This window comes from Lissotriton helveticus, chromosome 9 (assembly GCF_964261635.1).
Source record: "Lissotriton helveticus chromosome 9, aLisHel1.1, whole genome shotgun sequence".
Taxonomy (NCBI): domain Eukaryota; kingdom Metazoa; phylum Chordata; class Amphibia; order Caudata; family Salamandridae; genus Lissotriton; species Lissotriton helveticus.
The window spans coordinates 387859005-387884336 of NC_136070.1; the positions used below are offsets into that span (position 1 = coordinate 387859005).

At 42.6% G+C, this 25332-nt stretch overlaps 1 pseudogene; it reads left to right on the forward strand.

The window, feature by feature from the left end:
• Nucleotides 1–24093: 24093 nt before the first annotated feature.
• Nucleotides 24094–24584, forward strand: LOC144783194 (small ribosomal subunit protein eS10 pseudogene; annotated as a pseudogene).
• Nucleotides 24585–25332: the final 748 nt, after the last annotated feature.

The following is a 25332-nucleotide window of genomic DNA, read 5'->3' on the forward strand; positions in this document are numbered from 1 at the left end:
GACTTGGCATTAAAACCCTATTGCCAAGCCTTAAACTCCCCTTTTATTACATATAAGTCACCTCTAAGGTAGGCCCTAGGTAGTACATAGGGCAGGGTGCTGTGTAATCAAAAGGCTGGACATGTACTTTAAGTTTTACATTTCCTGGTAGTGAAAAACTCCTATAATTTGTTTTTCACTTCTGTTAGTTCTACCCCTCACAAAGGATAATATTGGTGATTCCTTATTACAGTTTTAAGATGTAATTTGTAATTCGGAGCAGGTAGCTATTTCATTTTTGGTGTCTTTGGAATTGTGGTGAAAAGCCCTTTTAACGGTAAATTTGTGTTTTTTATCACAATGTTAAAAATGCCACTTTTATAAAGTCGTGAACACAAAACGACCTCAGGTGGTTGTGAGATTCAAACACATCTTTACTTATGCATGAGGAAGATTTTACTCTAAAAACAGGACCTAAAATGTACTTTAGACAATCCACATTCACCTCGATGGATATACAGTGAAACACTTTTGAAAACCATGTGTAAAGTGCAGAAAAGTTAATAAAACATACAATATTGTAAAGCAAAATTGATACATGAACTAGGCTAAAATTACACCTTCACCAATCCAAGAATGAACAAAACCAGAGCAACATATTCACCCAAAATGCTCTTGGTACTAGGACATTTAAAGGATCCAAAGGTATCTAATATGGATCACTGACAGAATATCGACAGTCAAAATATCGAGATGACAAAATATCGAGGTAAAAATATCGACTGCGAAAATATCGCATTCCTATCTTCAAACAGGTAAGTACAAAAATACCGACTCCAAATTATCGAGTGTAAAAAATATAGACTGTCAAAATATCGAATTTTTTAAATGTCTTAAAAGTAATTTAAAAGTAATATAATAAATAAAATTAATTTTAACTTATTTAAAATACTTAAATAAACGTAACATTAAAAAATAATTAATATAACTTAAAAAATATATATATATTTTTAATACATATATAGTCGGAACTATGTCCAACTTGACAGCACAGCGGAGCCCAGCACCCACGGGGGAGCACCTCGTGATTGCATACCTACAAAGGAATAATATGCTGAAATGAACTATCTCTTGGAACCTACTAAAGGTTAAAATTAATTCTCTAGGAACTACAAGTCCCAGCGTGCATTTTCTTCACACGGCACACCGAGTGCAATCAATTAATCACGCACGCAGATAAAGAGACCTTCAAGAGACGGAGAAAAGCTGCCTGCCCCTGATGAGAGGCAACACGGCCTCGAAACGCGTAGGGCGAACAAATATGCTGCAACATGGAGGGAATGGGGAAGCTGTTGTGTGCCTCTCGAAATGCTTGGACCTTTGTATGAAAATCAACTAACACGCCAGTCCTGACGTGTGAGAGAGCACCATCGATAAGTTTACGAGGCGGAAAGTCGGAACTATGTCCAACTTGACAGCACAGCGGAGCCCAGCACCCACGGGGGAGCACCTCGTGATTGCATACCTACAAAGGAATAATATGCTGAAATGAACTATCTCTTGGAACCTACTAAAGGTTAAAATTAATTCTCTAGGAACTACAAGTCCCAGCGTGCATTTTCTTCACACGGCACACCGAGTGCAATCAATTAATCACGCACGCAGATAAAGAGACCTTCAAGAGACGGAGAAAAGCTGCCTGCCCCTGATGAGAGGCAACACGGCCTCGAAACGCGTAGGGCGAACAAATATGCTGCAACATGGAGGGAATGGGGAAGCTGTTGTGTGCCTCTCGAAATGCTTGGACCTTTGTATGAAAATCAACTAACACGCCAGTCCTGACGTGTGAGAGAGCACCATCGATAAGTTTACGAGGCGGAAAGTCGGAACTATGTCCAACTTGACAGCACAGAGGAGCCCAGCACCCACGGGGGAGCACCTCGTGATTGCATACCTACAAAGGAATAATATGCTGAAATGAACTATCTCTTGGAACCTACTAAAGGTTAAAATTAATTCTCTAGGAACTACAAGTCCCAGCGTGCATTTTCTTCACACGGCACACCGAGTGCAATCAATTAATCACGCACGCAGATAAAGAGACCTTCAAGAGACGGAGAAAAGCTGCCTGCCCCTGATGAGAGGCAACACGGCCTCGAAACGCATAGGGCGAACAAATATGCTGCAACATGGAGGGAATGGGGAAGCTGTTGTGTGCCTCTCGAAATGCTTGGACCTTTGTATGAAAATATATATATATATATATATTTATATACATATTATTAACAAAACATATACAATATTTTTACCGTAGAATAGCAAGAGGTTTAAATTTACTGTAACGACTCCAGGGAGTGCAACAGTAGGGAAAGCATTGGATAGCGTAGGGGTAAAAATTACTATTCCCACTCCAGAGAGTGCAACAGTAGGGAAAGAGATGGATAGCGTAGGGGTAAAAATTACTATTACCACTCCAGCGAGTGCAACAGTAGGGAAAGCGTTGGATACCGTAGGGGTAAAAATTAGTATTCCCACTCCAGAGAGTGCAACAGTATGGAAAGCGTTGGATAGCATAGGGGTAATAATTACGATTCCCACTCCAGAGAGTGCAACAGTAGGGAAAACGTTGGATAGCGTAGGGGTAAAAATTACTATTCCCACTGCAGATAGTGCAACAGTAGGCAAAGCGTTGGACAGCGTAGGGGTAAAAATTACTATTCCCACTCCAGAGAGTGCAATAGTAGGGAAAGCGTTGGATAGCATAGGGGTTAAAATTACTATTCCAACTCCAGAGAGTGCAACAGTAGGGAAAGAGTTGGATAGCGTAGGAGTGAAAATTACTATTCCCACTCCAGAGAGTGCAACAGTAGGGAAAGCGTTGGATAGCGTAGGGGTAAAGCTTACTATTCCCACTCCAGAGAGTGCAACATTAAGGAAAGAGTTGGATAGCGTAGGGGTAAAAATTACTATTCCCACTCCAGAGAGTGCAACAGTAGGTAAAGCGTTGGATAGCGTAGGGGCAAAAAATTACTATTCCCACTCCAGAGAGTGCAACATTAGGGAAAGCGTTGGATAGCGTAGGGGTAAAAATTACTATTCCCACTCCAGAGAGTGCAACAGTAGGGAAAGCGTTTGATAGCGTAGGGGTAAAAATTACTATTCCCACTCCAGGGAGTGCAACATTAGGGAAAGCGTTGGATAGCGTAGGGGTAAAAATTACTATTCCCACTCCAGAGAGTGCAACAGTAGGGAAAGTGTTGGATAGCGTAGGGGTAAAAATTACTATTCCCACTCCAGAGAGTGCAACAGTAGGGAAAGCGTTGGATAGCGTAGAGGTTAAAATTACTATTCCAACTCCAGAGAGTGCAAAAGTAGGGAAACAGTTGGATAGCGTAGGGGTTTTACTATTCCCACTCCAGAGAGTGCAACAGTAGGGTATCAGAGGCCGGAGGAGGTCGGGGCGGGGTCATTGCATTACATTTGCGCAGGGAATTTACAGCTCATCGACATCTAGCTAATTGGTTTGTCGTGCTTGCTAACCTGCGTGGATATTTATATCTTTTACTATATATCTGCTCACCAAATTGCACAGTATATTTTGTTGTTTGACTTCATTTTGTGATTAGTTTGTAACTACTTATTACTACTTTGATATGTCTCCAAGGGGTAGCCGCAGCAGAACAGCAGCTGCTGCTGGGGGTGGTCCAGTAACTGGCCCCATTGACAATTTTATCAATAAAGCCAATGATGCAATCAACCAGGGTATCTCTCTCTTAGAACGGAGGGTCTCACAAGATCTGACCCATGCCAGACGTTCATCCCTTGGTCTTATTGCTTCTGCCACTACACCCAATCAGGTAATGCCCAATAATATTAGACCTTTAGTGGATGTATGCGCTGATATTCACACTATCCCTAGTGAGGTAAATTTATCTGCCTCAAGTCCCTTGATAGACTCCGAGACAGATATTAGTATGGACTTAGAGAAGACCCCAGACCTGCTCATCGATCCCACTCCTGAAGTAATATCGGTAGATAATACGAGGCATTTAAGAGGCAAACGTGAGGGTGCTATTCAAAAACATAAACAACACGCACCAAAGTATGGGCCTCCAAAGGTTAGAAAATACCCTCTGCCCGAAAGGGAAACTAGGAAAGGCATTAACTCCAATCCTCGCCCAGTAATGAGTAAGACAAAGGAGACCATTGATGAGGACGAAAGTGAGGAGGAGCAGCAGGGTGGGATACCTGATAAGGACGGCAAAATGAATGATAACACTGAGATCATAAATGATCACATGCTACAAAGGCTGGGAGAGTTACTTAGTATCTATCTGTCCCCCATTGAAAGTAGGCTCATTCGGATTGAAAAGCAAATAGCCGAATTGAGCATTCCAATCAATAGTCTATCTAAAGAAGGCGCTGCAAATGGTGCAAATGAACCTACCACCACTAAAACAGTTAGCACCAAATCTAATATTTTACAAACAACGACTACAAATACTGTTGCTAAACTCCCATTGGTTCCATCCAAAGGGCCTAATGCTAGCCAGTCAACAGTTAACCCCAGTACCAGTAATGTAGCCCAAAGCGTAAGGAGGGACCAAAACACCAAACAGTATAATGGGACGACTGTGAGCCAACCTCTGAACCACGTAAGTAGTTCCCATACGGTTCAACCGCCACAAAAAACAATAAGGCAAGTCCCCTCCCGTATCAATCTCCCACCGGAATGTGGGGCTTTTGTGCTGGTTCTAGTTAATGTCTCTAAACTAAGGAAGGATCAAGATGAAACTCCCATATCGCTCAAAAACAAAACCTTACACTAGTTAATTGCAAATTGCAATTTTCCTATAGAAGGAGCAAGGGAGATTATTAACACCCAGAGAGTGGGCTGGATAGGCCCACTCAGGAAAAAGTTCGAGGGTGATTGTGTTACAATAAATTTCAAAAATCCACAATGGGCAGAGAAAACATTAGCTAGTGCCCCATTACCCTCACCACGGGAATTTAACACTACACTCCTTCCATTAGGTTATTTTTATAGACATTTGATACCATCCAAACAAGCTATGGTGAATTACCCCATAATTCCTTATCAAGATTTGAATTTTGGAGCAAGGATTAAATCACCACTCTTTACTCAAAATCAAGATTTTACTCTTAACCACACTAATGGCCGAAATTGGCAGAATCAGGCTCCTATGTCAGTACCTTATCCCCATTCTATGTACCATCCGCAATTCTCAACCATGCACCAATATAACCATAGAGATAGGTCCTATCCTGCCCCTGACTTCCATCAGTTCACACCGATAACTGAAGCTAGGCCACTATTTAATATTCCTACTCACAATCGGTTTGACTATTTCTCAAACCTGGATGAGCAGGACTGACTGGATACAACGGCTAAAAGTATTACCATCAACAAAGTCACAGTCAGCAAATCAGTGGGATATTTAGTACCAGTTGTTGTTTCTCAGGACCCAAAAGGCCCTATGAAAACCACGCCTACTAACAGTACTGTGTCCCGCGTCGCAAATACAAGTGGTGATGAGGGAGGAAGTACTGGGGGTAGGCCTGGCAAACGTTGTATTTCTAATGGTCTATCTATTCTAAGTTGGAATGTTGCAGGATTGGAATCTAAGTTACAGGACCCTGCTTGGATTGAGATAATTAATGATGCGGATATTCTCTTTTTTCAAGAAACATGGGCAGTTGGGAAACTGTACATAGAGGGCTATCATTGTTTTAGTTTAACATCACCTAAACCCAGCCATGGCCGAGCTGTGGGTGGCCTATTCATTGGGATTAAGATCTTGGCAGGAGGTACAATTAGAGACCTGCAGAGTGTTAACCCTGATAATCCCAATATTCAAATTATTGAATATAAGTTAAAGTCAAAGACCACGGTTTATTTAATACATTTTTATAATAATGATTTTTATTGTGTACCGAACAAGAACTTTCTGAGATTATCTAAGGTTTTAAGTAAATTGGAATGTCTCTTATCAGCCGATACTGACTCAGGTATTTTAATAGGGGGCGATTTTAATGCGAAACTTACTGAATGTTATGGGCCTGGAAATCAGACCTACTTAGACTCAGCGGAACGCAGAGGTTCGGAATTGTTTAAAATATTAACTGAATTTGACCTTGCTGATGCTATGAAAGTAGGGCATAACCCCAATTCCCCATATGTACCTACATTCACTAGCAGGGATAGTAGTTCTACTATTGATTATGTATTCATGTCACCACTGTTAACAGACTGCATAGTCAATACTTCTGTGGCACAAACCACTTATAGTGATCATAATCCACTGGTTGTAATTTTAAATCTCGCACCAAGCCCGATTTTTATGAACTTAAACGGTGCTAGGGACATCACACCGTCAATTGACGGTCTCCGCTTGAAATGGAGGGGAGTTGACTGTGGGGCCATTCTAGACAGTGTACAAAAGACACATTTAAATTTGATTGATTCTTGTTTGTTCCCAAGTGGTAATCATGACAAATTAATTGTTGATTTTGAAGTATTGTGTTTAACTATCAAAACCCTTTTGTCAGTTCCATTACCCAAGGAAGGCAGAGAGCCAAAGTGGTTTGATTCATCTTGCTCTTTGGCAAATAGAGAGCTAAGAAAGGCACTTTCTGCCAAACCTAGGTGTAAAGTTACTGTCCAAACCGCCAGGAAAAACTACAAAGTTATATTATCTGAAAGGAAGGCTAATTTATTATCTGAACAGTGGGACTCATTGGTGATTGGCGCAAATCTGGGTGGCAGCGGCCCATTTTGGTCTGCTGTTAGAAAAACAAGGGAAATTCACCCAAATTAGCTGTAATATATCAAGTGCAGCATGGGAGACCCACTTTTCCAGAATTTACGCAGCCCCTCCTGAGGAGCATCTTTCTTTGTCTAATTTAGGACAATCGGGTGGCCTACAGATCCGGGATTATGAAGTAAAAATAGCTATAAAAGAGAGTCTGGGCAATAAGGCCCCCGGACCTGATGGCCTTCCCATAGACATCATTAAACATAACGTTGATCTATGGACACCAATACTTCTCAATGTTTTTAATTGTCTTCCGAGAGCAGCTATGCCGGCCACATGGGCAACCAGTATTATCGTCCCAATCTACAAAAAGGGAGACAGGTCAGATCCTGCGAATTATCGCCCAATCTCCCTTTTGGATAACACTCTAAAAGTTTTGGGACGTATAATCTATAATAGAGTACTGGATTGGGCCACTGATACAGATTTTTTGGACCCATGTCAGATGGGGTTCCGGAATGGGGTGGGAACAGTGGAGCAATGTCTAAATTTGAAATTAATAATTGACAAATATAGTGTTGCCCGCTCATCTCCCACCTATCTTGCTTTTATGGATCTTTCATCCGCTTTCGATCTTGTGAATAGATCCAAACTCTGGTCAATCCTCTTACACAATGGCCTTGATGACACTCTTGTAAAATTCTTAGCCTACCTCCATACTGACCTGAAAGCACGGGTATGTATCGGAATGGGGGGAGAGGTCTCAGGAGCCATTGATATAGGGAGGGGGTGAGACAGGGGTGCGTTTTAGCACCCCTGTTGTTCATCATCTATATCAATGGATTATCTAACTGTCTGAAAAAAACTACCACAGATGTTCCAATAATTCTAGGGAAATCACTACCAGTGCTTTTATATGCAGACGATGCGGTGCTTATGGCCCGCACCCCAAATGCTCTTCGTCTGCTTGCACATAGTTTTGTTAATTTTATGGAGGGTCTGGATCTGAAGGTAAATTTAAAAAAATCTTTTATTATGTCCTGTGGCCCCGGCAAAAGGAAACTCAATACTATTCAGATAGGTACAGATAAACTAGAATCTGCCCCCAAATTTCCTTATCTAGGGTTGGTTTTCGCTGCGAACGGCTCGTGGAGTGGGCATTTGGCCCACGCCACGAGCAAGTTCTCGAAAGCCAACAATTCTGTCTTGAGTCTCCCTCGCCCAAAGAAAGTTGGTGCCACTAAGGCTATTTTAAATTTTTTTAAATTGCAGTGCTCACCGGTAGCCTCGTATGGAGCTGAGGTATGGGGGTCGGGGAGCAGCCTTTGCATTCAAAGGGAAGAAAAACGCTTCTGTAGAAAAGTGCTGGGTGCACCGATCACCTCATCCAATTTTATCTTTCATAGTGAATTAAATCTTCCATATTTAAGTGATTTCATTAGAGCCAGACCAGCACTCTTCTGGATTAGAATCTGGAGGAATGATGCTGCTGTCCTTACACAAAATATCATAAAGGACTGCCTAAACTGTGATCATGGAATGGAGATCCCATGGCTCTCTGAAGTTTGTAAATCACTTGATGAAGTTGCTAAAGGTTCTCTGTTTACTAATCCTATGACTATTGAAACAAAGGATAAAATCGAGGTCAAAAATGCACTGTATGCACTTTACAACAACGAGCGGATAGGAAGTGAATCAAAGAAATCAAGTGTTATGAAATACATAGGAAATGAATTATGTAGACAAACTTTGCCGCCCTACCTCTTCCTTCCCATGACTAGTTGGGAGCGATCATTATTGTTTCGCTTAAGGGCGGGCACAGTAAAATTTTTGTTGTCTTTTCCTTTGGGATATCATCATAGTGCTGATTTCACTCCATGCCCTTGTGATGGTGTGAGTACACAGGATGATCTGCATTTTCTATTTTTCTGTAAATTTTATCTTAGATTTATTAAATGGTTTTTAACTCCTTATTTCAAAAAGTACAGACCACTCACACTCAAAGAATCATACATTATGTTGGTTACTTTGGGTAACGATGAATTGACTTTTCGCACCAGCACTTTCCTAAGATTGGCTATAAGAGCCCGTAAAACGATGGAAAATCCCTGATCATAATTAGTTTTTAAATGTTGCTATAAGGTAAATAATATAATGAAATTAAGTGTATTGTATTGTTATTGTATGGAACTGTATGTTATGAAATCATGTAATACTGTTGTATAATATGAAATCATGTAATGCTGCCCTGTATAACACTGTTTCATCTGCTTGTACATTTTATCCAATGAATTGTTGTTGTTATCGGTACTTTTATGAATTTTATGAAATTCGAATAAAGGTCTTTTGAACATTTGAATTGAACAGTAGGGTAAGTGTTGTATAGCGTAGGGGTAAAAATTACTATTCCCACTCCAGAGAGTGTAACAGTAGGGAAAGAGTTGGATAGCGTAGGGGTTAAAATTACTATTGCAACTCCAGAGAGTGCAACAGTAGGGAAAGAGTTGGATAGCGTAGGGGTTAAAATTACTATTCCAACTCCAGAGAATGCAACAGTAGGGAAAGTGTTGGATAGTGTAGGGGTAAAAATTACTATTCCAACTCCAGTGAGTGCAATAGTAGGGAAAGTAAATACTACATATATAAATATAAATAACATAAATAGTAATACCAATTACAAATTAATTACAATATTTTACAATTGTATAAAATATATTAAATAATTATTTATAAATACAAATTAAAATTATTTAATTATAAAAATTACCTACTAATACTAATTAATTACCTATTAACAATACATTAATTTACAATTTAATAATTAATCAATTAATTTTAATTACCAATCATATGTTAATTAATTACCTATTATTAATTAATTAACAATTAATTGTAAATAAATATCTATAAATACATAAACATATTTAATTAATTATGATTAAATTACTTCCCACCCTATTCCCCTATAAACCCACAACCCGCTACAGAAAATAAATTACTAAAATTAACATATTTATCAATTAATCAATTATAATTAATTTCCAATTATATTTTAATTAATTACCAATTAATAATTAATTAACAATTAATTCTAAATAAATAACAATAAATAAATTAACATATTTATTTAATTATAATTAAATTACTTCACACCCTATTCCCCTATAAACCCACAACCCGCTACAGAATTATATTACACAAAAAATAAAAAATAATATTAACTTACCTTAAATTCGATATTTTTGTTCTCTATATTATGTCTAGTCGATATTATGTCCATTCTATATTTTTGATTCGATATTATGTCCATTCTATTCGATATTAAATTTTTTTAGTCGATATTTTTGTTGTCTATATTATGTCTAGTCGATATTATGTCCATTCTATATTTTGTACTCGATATTGTGTCTAGTCGATATTATAAACTCAATATTTTGACTCTACACCATCTAATATGGGCTTGCAAAAGTTCTTTTTTGGACAAATACATTTATACATCCATATTGATACTTGTTGAACTGGGATCCCCTATTGATCCTGGTCTGCACTTTTCTAACCCGAAGTTTCTTCGCGGGTTCTCTTCAGGGCATGGGTCTGGTGAATTCTGGAAGGGAAAAGCTTTTGAAATGAGTGATCAGAAAACTCCAGTTTCTTTCATATAGCATGATTGTCATGAATTTACCTTGGAGGCTCAAAAAATAGGGTTAAAGTCCGACTTACTTGTACTTGTACTACATGGAATGACTATTCAATCAAGTGCCTCGAGTTTAAAACATAGGTTCTGTGAGGAGACACACAGATCCAAGTCAATGCTAAATCTTATAATTGAATAACCTGCTTGTGGACTACTTATGTGATACTTACGGAAATGAATGTACCTTGAGTTATCAAGATTTTTGAGGTTTATACTTGTTCACCAAATCAAGAGAGCAGGGTACACTTTACTGGATGTTTCATGTTCATCTGAAAAGAAGGAAAACTTGAATAAATAAAGAGTTTTTTTATATTGGTAGTGAAACACATTGTTTTCGATGGCTTGCAAACCTTTGAGTTTTTTTTTTATTTTTATGTTTGAGAATGGATTCTGGAGCCCAGTTTGATTGCTTTCTGGAAAAAATAGAGCAAACCTGTTTTAGTCTTTGCTTTTTCAGTGTGCTTCAAAATCAATAAAAACTTGACACAACTTGTAAAAAATGCTTGCATTCAGGATTAGCTGTTTCGTCATGCTATTACCTTTGGAAACGCCTTGTTGCCAAGACCTTCATGTGACAATGTAACATAGTCTCTCATGCCGCTATTGCTACTAAGTTGCATCTGCCTTAAATATGTGACTGAACTGTTTGTTCAGAGTGTTGCTTTATTTCTCACATATTTGGAGAACGTGCACGTGCTGATCCAAGTCTTATGGTTTTTTAACTATGCGCATCAATACATAACATTATGACCATGCTGCTAAGACTCCAGGCTTGCCAAGGAATTAGCACTTTCTATCAGGTGCTATGCAGCAAGACGCTTGATTATTCCAAAATATGATGCAACAGACCTTTTTTCACTTACATTAAGCTTGTTTGCGCTCCCTCTAAACACCTCCTACAAAACAGAAAATGGCGTTCTGTTCCTCTGACCTTTCTTTTGTAAAATGGGTGTGTCTCTCAGAATCCGGACCTGCTCAAGGATTCTGGGAGATGTAGTCTATTGTAACCAAACTCTTTAATGGTGCACAATTCATGATTCTTTTGACTTAGTGAAACCTAAGGATGATGGTTTTGGCGTGTTCATTGTACATTCAAGCGTTGTTTTTAATTTTCATAGACTTTATCAACACAAATTGTAATAAGTGATGTGCCCGATTCCGTTAGTAGCAGGCGGTTCTACACCCGCGAGGAACAGTTTTCGTTCAAAGGCTCTAGTTGTGGTGGAGGTGAGCAGTGGGCTGTCCTCCATTGCCTTTCTAGAACATGCCCTTTCTGTAAATTCTGTTTCCGCACCAGCTTGTTAAATCCTCCCATCTTAGCTTCCAGTACGCCCAGGGTACAGGCTGCACTTATTAACACGCGCTCCATGGTCAAGCATGCTTCTGACATTTATGAGTTTCTGTTGGATGCTAAATTTGATGTTCTTTTTATTAAGGAGACTTAGCTTAGTGAGTCCTGTGCCCCGGCAGTGGAGCTCGCCATTCCCAGGGGCTATAAAATTGCCCACAGCGACCGCAGGACCGGGAGAGGAGGGTGAACGGCAGTGGTGTTTAGGGACTCATGGTCTTTTTCTAGTGAAGTCTTGGGCGATTGGGTGGAGGGGGAGTCTCTGGATTTTACTCTCATTCTTTCCCCTCACTTTACGCTGGGTGGCACGTTGGTGTATTGTCCGCCCGGTCCTCCTGGAGCTTTTTTGAAAGTGCTTAATGACATCATTATCCCGCGCTCCCTTCGCTTTACTAAGTTTTTACTTTTGGGGGATTTTAACATCCATCTGGATGCCCCAGATGCACATGATTCTAGGGCGTTTTTGGATTCTCTCAACTTGGCTCAGCTGACTCAATGGGTCAAAATGCCATCACATTCCGGTGGCCATCCTATTGACTTGTGTGCACCAATTTTGCCAAGAAGGTAGAAGAACCAGAACCCGTTACTTGGTCTGACCATTATTTGATCAGGTTTTCTTGGGCAATGGGTAGGTCCTCTCAAAGTCCTATCCCGCCTCCCGCCCTGCTCCCTGGGAAAATTAATCTTCCTGCTTTCTCGGAGCTTCAGTCACGCCCGGTCTCTGCCTCTGATCTCAAAGGGGCGATTGACAGCTTTGATTGTTGGATCAGTCAGGGGGTTAGCGTCTGCACCAAACCAGTTAATTGTAGCAAACAGCGCTCTCCTCCCTCGCAGCCTTGTTTTTCTAATGCTCTTAAGGAACTGAAATTGGGGTGCAAAAAGCTGGAGTGCCGTTGGCTTCAGAAGTATTGTACTTCCGCCAAGGCGACCCTTCGAATAGCTCAAAGGGAGTACTATATGGCCATTAGAAAAGCCAAAAGTGACTGCTTTGTGGGAGGATTGCGATGGCTAGCAATAACAGCAAGGAGATCTTTGCCATCAGTAGGAGCTTCTTATCGCCGTATACGGAGCAAAGGACTCTACCTGTCTCCCAACAATGGTATGAGGAGCTGTCCACCTTTTTTGTCGACAAGATATCGGGAATTCAGGATAGTGTGGGTTTACATTCCAGGGTATTGGATACCCCCCTGGTGGTGGCTCCCCTTATATTTAGTGTTTCTAACCCTCAGTTCACATCATTCTTACCTGCTGCTGAGTCCGATATTTTGGCCATTCTTAGATCTCTGAAGTCTGGCTCACCCACTGATCCCTGTCCGGCTCGTGTACTTGCTGGAGTGGCCGAGGAGGTTTGTCCCGAAGTAGTGGCGATTGTCAATTTCTCCCTTCAGACCGCCACGGTTCCCGTGAGATGGAAACAGTCCAAACTGTTACCCCTGCTCAAGAAACCTCCGCTGGACCCTTTGGTTCCAGCTAATTATCGGCCCATTTCTCTCCTGCCTTAGCCAAAGTCTGCAAGAAGGTTGTTTTTCGGCAGCTTGAGACTTTTGTCGAATCCTCGGGTGCTTTACACCCAGCCCAGTAAGGGTTCAGAACTGCCTACAGCATGGAGACCGCTTTGGTGGAGATGTCAGAGGCGATCAGGGAGTGCCTGGATGGGGGCGGCAGGGCGGCCCTGATTTTGCTTGACCTCTCTGCCGCCTTCGATATGGTGCCTCACCACATGCTTCTCTTCTATTGGCATTACGGGCCTGCCTTGGGAGTGGATTAAATCTTTTTTGGATGCTCGCACGCAGCAGGTCTGCATGGCTCCCTATCTATCCTATGACAGGAAACTCGCTACGGGGGTGCCAAAGGGTTCTACTCTGAGCCCTCTGTTTTCAATATTTATCTGACACCTTTGATTTATCTGGCAGAGGAGCTTGGGGCAAAAATCATAGCGTATGCGCATGACACCCAGTTGTTATTTACCTGGAGGGGCTCGGATCTGGACACCAACACTGCCCAGACGTGCCTAGCGTCCGTATTTCGCTGGTTTGCCCATGCCTCTTTGAAGTGCAATCGGAGGTCCTCTTGTACGGCCAGTTCCCTCTGGCCTTTAGACAATCTCTGTGGCCCCCTGATTTCCTGTGCCCTAACTCTGAGGGAGCCCCAGCAAAGAACTTAGGGGTATGGTTTAGTGCGGAACTTCGGTTCGCTGACCATGTTAAAAAACTGACTGGTGTTTGCTTTGGCACCCTCAAGGCACTTAGAAAGTTCTTTCCACTGCTCCCTAGAAAGGCCAAAGAGACAGTAGCCCGTGCTTTGATTCTGTCCCGTCTTGATTATGCCAATGCCTAGTTCATTGGCATTCCATGGTATTTGTTGGAAAAATGCCAAACTATACAGAATACTAATACAAAGCTCCCTCCACTGGGAGGAAGACTCCCTGGTGCACAGCGCAGAAAGACACGAAGTGTCTTATAAACAATTCATCTGATTAAATCCAAATGTTAAATCCAAAACTCAGAGAGGTTCCATGATTGTTTAATTCACATCAAGTCAAGAGTTCATCAAGATTTCAAAGGGACGTATACATCATCCAACTTAAAAGGTCATCCAACAATTAATCCTCCCAATGCATTTCGGGCCGTTGAATAGCCCTTCCTCAGGGGACAGCTCTGAAGGAGAATGGCGCCATTCTCCTTCAGAGCTGACCCCTGAGGAAGGGCTATTCAACGGCCCGAAATGCATTGGGAGGATTAATTGTTGGATGACCTTATAAGTTGGATGATGTATACATCCCTTTGAAATCTTGATGAACTCTTGACTTGATGTGAATTAAACAATCATGGAACCTCTCTGAGTTTTGGATTTAACATTTGGATTTAATCAGATGAATTGTTTATAAGACACTTCGTGTCTTTCTGCGCTGTGCACCAGGGAGTCTTCCTCCCAGTGGAGGGAGCTTTGTATTAGTGTTACCAGTTCCACGCTGTTCAGGCACAGACCGCGTTCTTCCCAGGCAGCACGCCACAATTTACTACTGTTCAATTTCGGTCTAAACTGAGCTGTGCAAGTCCGTTGTCTTATTTCAAACTATACAGAATGCCATAGCTAGACTCATTTGTAACATCTCTAGGAGATCTAGTGTTCGACAGCATTTGTGGGATATGCACTGGCTGCCTGTGGCCCAGCGAGTACAATTCAAAGCTCTCACACTCGCACACAGGGCCCTTCATGGTCATGGTCCTTTGTACCTTAGGAGGCGTTTCGCCCTGTATGTTCCCAATCGATCTCTGCGGTCTGCCTCTTTACGTCGGATGGTAACTCAGCATTTCCGCAGGGCTCGCCTGGGAGGCCAGACTCTTTCTGTTAAAACAGCAGTGGCGTGGAATTCGCTCCCCATGGGTCTTCAGCTTAGTCAAGATTTTCAACTTTTAAAAAAACACTTAAAGACACACCTGTTCAGTCAGCTCCCCTAATTGGTTTCCATCTGCTCTGCCCCAGTTCACTTCCGCGCCAGGACACTCTAGAGTATTAGTGCGCGATACAAGCTTTCTATAACATAAAAACTGAAATGGACCATGGACCGGGAAGGTATCTACTTTTCGAAAAACTTGTATTGTAATTATTGAAGAACTGTAAAGGTACAAGAGACCGAGTGTGAATTCAAGGTTGGAAAATGGGCTTGGCTACAATCTGTTTGTTTCAGACCTCTTGATACTGTATTAAATTTCATAATAAAATAGAGGGCCTAGCTAGCTACGCTGGGAAATGGCCACGCCGTAGGCGAGCTCTCGCGACCAAGCCACAATCCTGCACTTATCCTGTATGCATAATCTACGATCTGATTAAAGAATCGACGATCCACGCGGCGGAGAATACTGGCACGGCAATCGGGTGTCTCATTACGCTCCATGGACATCAGCAAAGCCAAGAAGCTACGCCGCAAATATCACCGAGCAGCAGCCGGGAGCTAGAGCCCATGAACGTCACGATGTACCAAGTACGCAAGTCCGAGGCGTAACTGAGAGTTGTAGGCTTGAGAGTGAAACCAGCGCTGTAGACCTGCTGCGGGGTGCGAGTAGCAGCGGACTGAACGCAAGGCGGCTTGCCATCTACCTGCTGCTAAAATGACTGGGATTGCTGGTGAGAGGAGTGGACAGTGAACACCCGATCGGCGCCACGGCCTGCACTCAAGTCCGGTATGCGGCCTGGATGGTACAGGCCCAGGGGCAACATCCGCTCCGTAGACCCCGGTAAGGAGCGCCTGCCGCGAGCACATGTCAGCGATCCCCCAACTGCCCGCCGCTACGCTGCCTAAATTTGTCAGCGAGGTGACATCAGAGACACAATAAAATGAACAAGTGACTTTCAAATAAATTCCCTGACACCGACCAGGTACAGAGCCAGGGAGCAGAGGTGTGGTGGGGGACGCGAGCGGTTCACCACTGCGAGTGTTGGCAGGCACGGAAAGCCCACGGACCAGCCTATGGAGCTGCAATTCAGTCAGCCCACACAATGTGCTTTAATTCATAGGGGGATACGTCACTACTGATCAGAGAATGCTGGAGTAGCAAGTGATCACTGTGCATACGCACCACACTCTATTTGTTGCCTCTGTACGACACAGTACCATCTGCACCACGCCCTGCAGATCTGACATAGTGGGATGAATGGTCGTAACTCTCCCGCTGCTGGCTCCTTTTGATAGCTCAGTACTTCCGAAAAGGTGAGCTTGCCTATGAGCCTGAGTGCAAACTAACTACCTTCGCAGTAACTACACAGTACCCATTGCTCAACTCGCTAATTTATTTAAGCTGCCCGAGGTGGTGCCCTGAACCCTCTCTGAAAAGTGCCCAGGTGTGCACTGCTGGATATATACTGGTGGGCAATTACCCCAAGAATCCTACTGCACCAGGCCCTTCATTGTAAAAGCCAGTAAAATAGATATCACCACGCGCTGCGATCTTGGATACTCTATAAAACATTGCAGCTCGCACAATTGAAGTCTGAACCAGCAGAGAATAACCTACCCAGAGCGTGTGAGAACAATGGGGAAACCAGATAAAAACCAGCCCAAACTGCACTTCGAACAGCAGCGCAAAGCAGCAGAGACAGGGGCTGAGGCCCCTGAACTGAATCATGGGAATATAACTACATCAGGATCTGAGGCAGCAGTGGATTTCCAGTCAATGTTTGCAACAATACAGTCCACCTTATCCAACATCGATGGGAAAATAGACTCCCTGACTTATCGCATCGACCACATGTCAGAGAGGTTGGACAAACATACAGAACGAATAGACATGGCAGAACGCCGAATATCAGAAGCAGAAGACTCTCAGCATCAACTTGAATTGAAGCAAACAAAAGCAGAAAAGTCCCTTTTTGCCAAACCTGAAAACTTGGAAGCCAGATCACATCGTTGTAACCTTTGCATCATGGGAGTGTCGGAATTGACACGAACGGGAAATATGGAACGGTACATCGAAACTGTACTGATCACTCTCCTTGGCAGAGAAACATTCTCCGATGTCTTCATTGTTGAGCGGGCTCACAGGTCTCTTGCGCCACCACCGGCGCCTGGAGCGCGACCCCGCCCCATCATCAAAATACTGAACTATAGGGATAGAGATGCGTCCCTTCACAAAGCCCGGGAACACGGTACATTAAACCATGAAGGAATGAATCTCTCCCTCTATCCTTACTTCACGTCGCAAGTGCAAGACGTACGAAAGAAATTTCTTGATGTGAAAAAGAAATTGAGAGATAATAACATCCCATATGCTATGATATATCCTGCTCACCTGAAAATCACAGAAGATGGTAAACGTACGATATGTAACGATCCTAAGAAAGTCCTAAAATACCTACAGCTAAAGCACCCACAGGCTTTTCGTCGTAAATCTCCAAGAGGGGCGAACGCTGATCAGGACCATACCTCAGATGTGGAATGAATGCTGCAGTCAGTAGTAGACTGTAATAGACTTTTAAGACTCATAGACATTTCATATGTTATCCTGTGAAATTTCATTACTCGCCGGATATGTAAGTGAGGTTGACTGATTAATTGTTATGGATCATTGTGTCGCAATGCTCAAATTCTGGGCTCTCCAATGTGTGGGTATTTATCCCTTGGATCTAGGATGAAACACATTTTTCAATGGTGGTTATAATATTATGTGTTTGTGGCTTGGTCCCCAGCCGCGTCCCTCCTGGGGTAGGTAGCTCACGGCAGCCGCCTCCTGTGTATACCACAACCCCTGTTTCTTGGTTTTGTAATTTTCTTTCTTTTTGGGAACGGAACTGAGTGAGGGATAGTTTTGTTAGTAATTAAAGGGAATTGTCTTTGCCATAATTGGGATGGCGAAGTGGGCGGGGGGAGGAATGGGATGGGAGTTTGATATATTGGTACACACACTCATCAGGATTTTCTTTTTGTGCACACAACAATGAAACACCTTCCAGAGTAGTACACAGGAGCGTAGATTCACAACTGCAAAAACAAGTAGCATCAGGTATATTAGGCATCATTGGAAAAAGCAAATACAGATGCCACGACTAACGCTACGACCCTGCACTTCATAACGTGGAATGTAAGAGGTCTCAATAACCTCAAAAAGATGAGACAAGTTTTTGCCTATCTTGACAGGCACCATGTTGATGTAGCACTGCTTCAGGAAACACATCTACTTAACCATAAAGCGGACAAGCTGGGCACCAGATGGGCAGAATTTGTAGCATCAGAAACTTACTCTTCACATGCGCAGGGGTCACAACCATTATACGAAAGGGGACTCATTTTATATTAGAACAGTTGATCACTGACTGAATCGGCTTGGCATCCATGTTTATCAACTGGATTGCCATCCTGTATAACAAACCCACTGCCCGCATTAAGATCAATAGACATATATCAGACATATTACCAATACAATGAGGCACCAGACAAGGTTGTCCGTTGTCTCCCTTGCTCTTTGCTATTGCGTTAGAGCTGCTAGTGTGCAAAATACGTCAGAACTATGCACATGCTGTACTGTGATTCAACTTGAGACCTATTAACATATCGATATATGCAGACAATATAGTACTATACCTGCGAGACCCAGAGGAGAACCTCTCACCACTATTACGAGAATATATAAAATGTGGGCATTATTCGGGCCTACACATTAACTGAAGCAAGTCAGCGGTGATACCACTAACAGCATACACCAAAGCCCCACAAATTGAATTTCCACTAGTATGGCAGGAAAACCCAATTAAATATCTTGGAATCTTGAATCTTGAATCTGGATACACCCTGACGCTGACTTAGTACTCAGATACAACTATGGCTCTGCAATAGACCGCAAAGAAGCACAAATAACTAGATGGACCACACTCCCTTTATCACTGGCTGACAGAATATCCCTCATTACGATGGTGTTGTTACCAAAGCTGCTGTACCTTTTTGTTAATATACCGATAAAACCACCTCCCCCAATATTTAAAAGGATAGCACAAACTTTATTAGACTGATATGGGCCGGAAAACAGGCCTGCATACGTCTCCAAATCATGACACTTCTGTACGCTTCGGGCGGATTTACAGATCCGGATATCTATGTATATTATTTATGTATACAGACACAATATGCGTACTATTGGTACCACCCGGTGCAATATATGCCATACCTGGCAGTGGAGGATGGGGACGCTGACCCAATACCGCTATCGAGCATACTCACACATACTAGACATAATTTAACATCGCGAGAAATAAACACAATTCGGACGACATCGCAAGCATGGCACTGCATCAGCCAAATGGTGAACAAAACCCCAATATATGCCCAGAATCTGCCACTGGCTCATCACCCCGTGTTATCAGTCACACAAGAAAAAAACAGTATGATGATCTTAGAGCAGATAGGTATAACACAGATGAGGGATCTATATCCAAACGGTGCTTTCATCACCCCGATGACCTTTCCCATATCAGCAACCAATCTCTGCTATTCAGATTTATCTATCACAGGTTGAGGGCAGCCGTCGGGGAACTGTACCCCACATTTGCAGATGAACCTCCTGCTTTACAGTCATTACAGACACTGATAGCAACTCCAACTCACTTTAATATAATTTCGCGGCTATATAAACTGGTTCAAACGGAGATTGATGTGCAAACTCACAAGGCCCGAGACAACTGGAAAAAACTCTTCGACACCTCCCTGATGGACGATGACTGGTCGTCATGCTGTGCACTCACCACACTGCTCACACCTAACAGCAATCTCTGCATCATCCATTATAAATATATACATCAAGCCTATCACACCCCAGCCGAATTCCACAAATACGGATTGCCCAACAGTCCATATTATACAAGATGTGGAGCTGACCAGGCAGATTTTGTACATCTTGCATGGAATTGTGATATAATAAGGAAATACTGGGAGAATGTGATTCACCATTTGGGTATATTAATTTTGTGTACATTGCCCTGCACACCACAATTATGGCTATTAGGTCTTAACATACCTGTGAAATCGGCAAAGAAGAAATTGATTGCCATAGTGCTGCTCTTGGCAAAACGTAGAGTAGCAATGCACTGGGATAGTAAGCAAACCCCTACCCTAGCAAACTGGGTACAAGATGCTATATATTGCAGAGACAATTTTTTAATTTATGTGGAAGATCTACCAACCGCTTTTGAGCCATCGGATATCTGGGAGCCACTTACAGCATATTTACGTGAACACCCTGACTTCTTACAGACTGGCCATGAACTTATTTTCTAGGATCGTTAATGTGACGCTACAATTATTGGCATATACTTCATTGTGTATTATTGGAAAATAGGATCTACGCATTTCTGTGTTGTAATGTGCTTGCAAAGTTAAATATAAATGTTATGCCTGTAATGTATGACTACCAGAAAACATTAATAAAAAAATAAAAATAAAAATAAAATTCATAATCAATTACGATTCTTTTTGCGTTAGCTTGGTCTAGATATCTCCACCTCTTGGATCTGCATCATAGCACTCTTTCTCTGCATGTCCCATTTGATTAAAACGGTTGACTATTGGTGCTGGTTGAATGTTCGGTTTGATATGTGATTTATGCTGGATGATTTGTTATCTCACCTCTTGATTAGTCTTACCAATGTAGATCTTTTGACATGGGCAAACTGTGGCGTAAACTACTTATTTCGGTTTGTAGTTTGAGAATTCTGTGTGAGTCCAGGTAATCTTTTCATCAGGAAAGGTACATCCTTTCAGTGTCTGACTACAGACACTGCATGTTCCACATTTGTGGTGGCCTTGAATTGGCTTCATGTTCCATGCTGCAAACAAATCACTATGCTTTTCCGCCTTGGTCTGACTTGCAAAGTATTTGAGATCCCACACTCTGACATTTCCTGTGTTTGAATCTCACAACCAGCTGATGTTATTTTGTGTTCACAATTGTCTAAGGCCCAAGGTGGATGTAGATAAGGTACAAAAGGGGGTGGTGATGGACGGAGCATCTGAACCAATCAAACACTCACACCCAGTCAAAAGATCTGGGTATAATGAAGACATGGCTTGGCAGTTCGGGCTGGACTGTTCCCATGAGGCACAGGGTCCGACTGATTTGCATATAGCCATGTCTGAAATGGGGTGGCTGAGTGGGCTAAAGAATGGTGATGGATTAAACCCAGATCAGTTGACTGGGGGTGAGTGTTTGATTTGCTCAAACGCTCCGTCCATCATCCCCTTTTGTATCGCTTTGTTCGCCCTAAGTGTGGCAGGGTATGCTCAGACGTAAGTCCCTTGCTCACTTGGCCACTGGATTGAAGATTGCCTGGCTGATGAGGTTTATGAATCCGAAACCGGTCCCAGGATGCTTGTTTCCGGTCCATGGAAGACATGGCTTGGCAGTTCGGGCTGGACTGTTCCCATGAGGCACAGGGTCAGACTGATTTGCATATAGCCATGTCTGAAATGGGGTGGCTGAGTGGGCTAAAGAATGGTGATGGATTAAACCCAGATCAGTTGACTGGGGGTGAGTGTTTGATTTGCTCAAACGCTCCGTCTATCATCCCCTTTTGTATCGCTTTGTTCGCCCTAAGTGTGGCAGGGTATGCTCAGACGTGAGTCCCTTGCTCACTTGGCCACTGGATTCAAGATAGCCTGGCTGATGAGGATTATGAATCCGAAACCGGTCCCAGGATGCTTGTTTCCGGTCCATGGAAGACATGGCTTGGCAATTCGGGCTGGACTGTTCCCATGAGGCACAGGGTCAGACTGATTTGCATATAGCCATGTCTTAAATGGGGTGGCTGAGTGGGCTAAAGAATGGTGATGGATTAAACCCAGATCAGTTGACTGGGGGTGAGTGTTTGATTTGCTCAAACGCTCCGTCCATCATCCCCTTTTGTATCAGTTGTAGATAAGGGCCAAACCCCCTAATTTAGACAGACTTTTATAAAGTCATCATTGATCTGCCCTTAGGATGTTTGTGCTTGCAGTCTGGCCTGGGTCACATGTCTGGGATTACCTGACAGTTAGACTTTGTGAATTCCTCCCAGACAGTCACACAATAGAGGGGGATTAAGTGTGCCTAAATGAGCCATCTGCTGGCAATATGCGGGGTGCGGAGCTGGCCACAGCTCTATCTACAACTTAATAACCTATGCTCTGCCGTCACACAAAGGGCCTAACTACCTCACATTGTCTTTGCAGCCAACTTGGAACCCGGGAAGGTAGTCAGAAAATTCCATGCACTTCAAAGTCAATGCATAGAAGCTTCTCTCACCTTACAGAATGATGGCACCATTGTATAAAAAGAGAAATTTGACACAAAGCTATCCAATGATGATGTTCTCTCTTTGGACACCTCCTGCAGCCCTGCTGAACTCTACATTCTTTGACACTTTTTCTAAGAATTTCTTCTAAGTCTGAAGATGGTTTTGGATTTTTCATGTGTTGCATTTTCATTTTTTTACTGTTTATGTGCTGCATAGATTCTTTACACAGTGACTCCAAGTTAAGGCTGACTGTTTTTTGTGCCAAGCTACCCAGTGTTAAGCACAGGTTAATTTAGGGACTTTTTGTGGTTCATCCTGCAATGGATTGTGACTGTTGCTATAAGGTCTCACAGCCCAGTCAACCAACAATTCAATTTTTAACACGGATGTACCTGGTTGGTGTACTCGAACTGTTTTCCCTTGCGGTCAGTGTCAAATTGTGCCTAGATCAAGGTGTACAGTTACCATTGACTATCATTGGTTCTTTGTGCTTCTTGACGCTATCTAGACTAGGGTCACGTCTCCAAGCCAAAAGAGGATGTGAATTTCATTTTGTTTGTGAGCCGGGTTGGGAGGATCTAAAGGAAGCTGTGAGACAGTCTGAGGTGGAGAAGATGGCAGAGCTGAAGATGGGAGACGAAAAGCGGGTGGGATCCCAGCGAAGACCAAAGGACAAGGACCAAGGGATTACTGCTACCATTGACTGAACCTACAAGCAGCTGAGGGAAGGCATGCTGGACAAGGCAGCTGTGACTCGGGCTCGGAATCGAGACCTCAAGCAAGTGTGCCTGATAAGCGTGTGATTCTTGAAATGGACGGATTAAGGCGGCGGATTCAGAAGACAGTACCATAATCTCAGGAAGAGAGACTGTTATTCTTATTTTGAGGCTGTAAATTAGAGGAATTAAAACCTCAAAACCAGACTTAGCTGGTGTGAGCCTCTTGGACTGTCACAGTTATTTTTTCATATATTAGCGCCTTACTCTGTGGCCTTACAGCGCATACTTTAGGGGTTATGTAGGAACATGTAACAGTAGAGTTTTCAAACTTGACAAATGCACTTTTCCCTGACATGTCTCCCTGTAGTATATCTAAACTTCATCGCAACCACAGCTCAATGGTGTTCCTGCCAGACATATTTTTGTGATATGTGCGCGTGGTATAAATACATCTTGCAGCCTATATAAAACATTTAATTTCCATGCGGTAGGTGCATTAGCTACTTCATCAACAATTGCCTTGTGGGGCAACAAAATGGGCCATTTGTGTTAAACTAATTTTAACAATACCATTTTAGGGTAAAAAGAACACTCTGTGGCACTGAATACCAGTATAAATGTACACATATTCCTTCTCTCAGAAAAAGTTGGAAAGATTTGGGGTTTACAGAAAAGGCAAATTTGCTACACGTAGGAATCACCTATACTCTTGTGTTTAAGCACAACAAATGTGTTACTGTGAGTTATAGGCCCCATTTGTGAGAGTAAGTCCTGTGGACTCCATTCCTGCTCGGCTCCAGGCCACAAGCCGCCGCAGAGATGTTGATGCCCAAGAAGAACTCAATCTCTACCTATGATCTCCTGTTCAAGGAGGGAGTGATGGTGGCTAAGAAAGATGTTCATTTGGCCAAGCATCCAGAGCTGGCTGACAAGAATGTCCCCAACCTACATGTCATGAGGCCATGCAGTATCTAAAATCATGTGGTTACCTGAAGGAGCAGTTTTCATGGAGGCATTTCTACTGGTACCTGACCAATGAGGGCATCTAGTACCTAAGAGACTTCCTGCATCTGCCCCCTGAAATTGTACCAGCTACCCTGCGCAGAAGGCTCCCAGAGACTGTCAGACCAAGGCCCAAAGGTCTTGAAGGTAAGCGACCTGCAGGTCTCAACTGTGGTGAGGCTGATAGAGACACTTACAGACGCACTGCTGCTCCTCCTGGTGCTGACAGAAAGGCAGAAGCTGGTGCCGGAGCTTCTATCAAGTTCCAGTTTTGCAGTGGAAATCTCTTTTGGATTTGTATAAAATAAAGATTTTGAAAAACCACAGCTCAATGGTGTTCCTGACAGACATATTTTTGTGATATTTGTGGGTGGTGTAAAAACATCTTGCAGCCTATATAAGAAATTTAATTTCCCTGCTGTAGGTGCATAAGCTGCTCCATCAACAATGGCCTTGTAGGGCAACAAAATTGGCCAGTTGGGTGAAACCAATTTTAACCATACCATTTTAGGGTAAAAGAACACTGGCACTGAATACTGGTGTCAATGTGCACATAATCCTACTCTCGGATAAAATGGGGTGCAGATAAAGTTGGAAAGATTTGGGGTTTACAGAAAAGGCAAATTTACTACACGGATGAATCAACTATTCTCTGGTGTTTAAGCTCAACAAATGTGTTACTGTAAGTTATAGACCCCAATTGTGAGATTGAATCCTGTGGACTCTTTATTGAAGTTTGTTAACTTTTATTTAAAGCTGTCAATGAGGTTTTAAAGGAGGGGCTTTCAGTTACATGTCTGGGGATTTCGGGGAAGGGTAGGTGGACTCCTGCCACTTTTTATACTTGAGTTTACTTGTTCATAGAGCACATTTTTAGTTGTTCATAGAGCACATTTTTAGTCTCCTAAAGTCATGATTCAGATGTCTTGACTGCATGGGATGGTGCTGCTGTACTCCCCTCTGTTGTATGCAAGATTGCAGTAGCCTTTTGTGTCTTTCACATCATTGCAGTACATCAAGGCTTACAAATACCTCTGAACCCTCACCCAGGTCTGA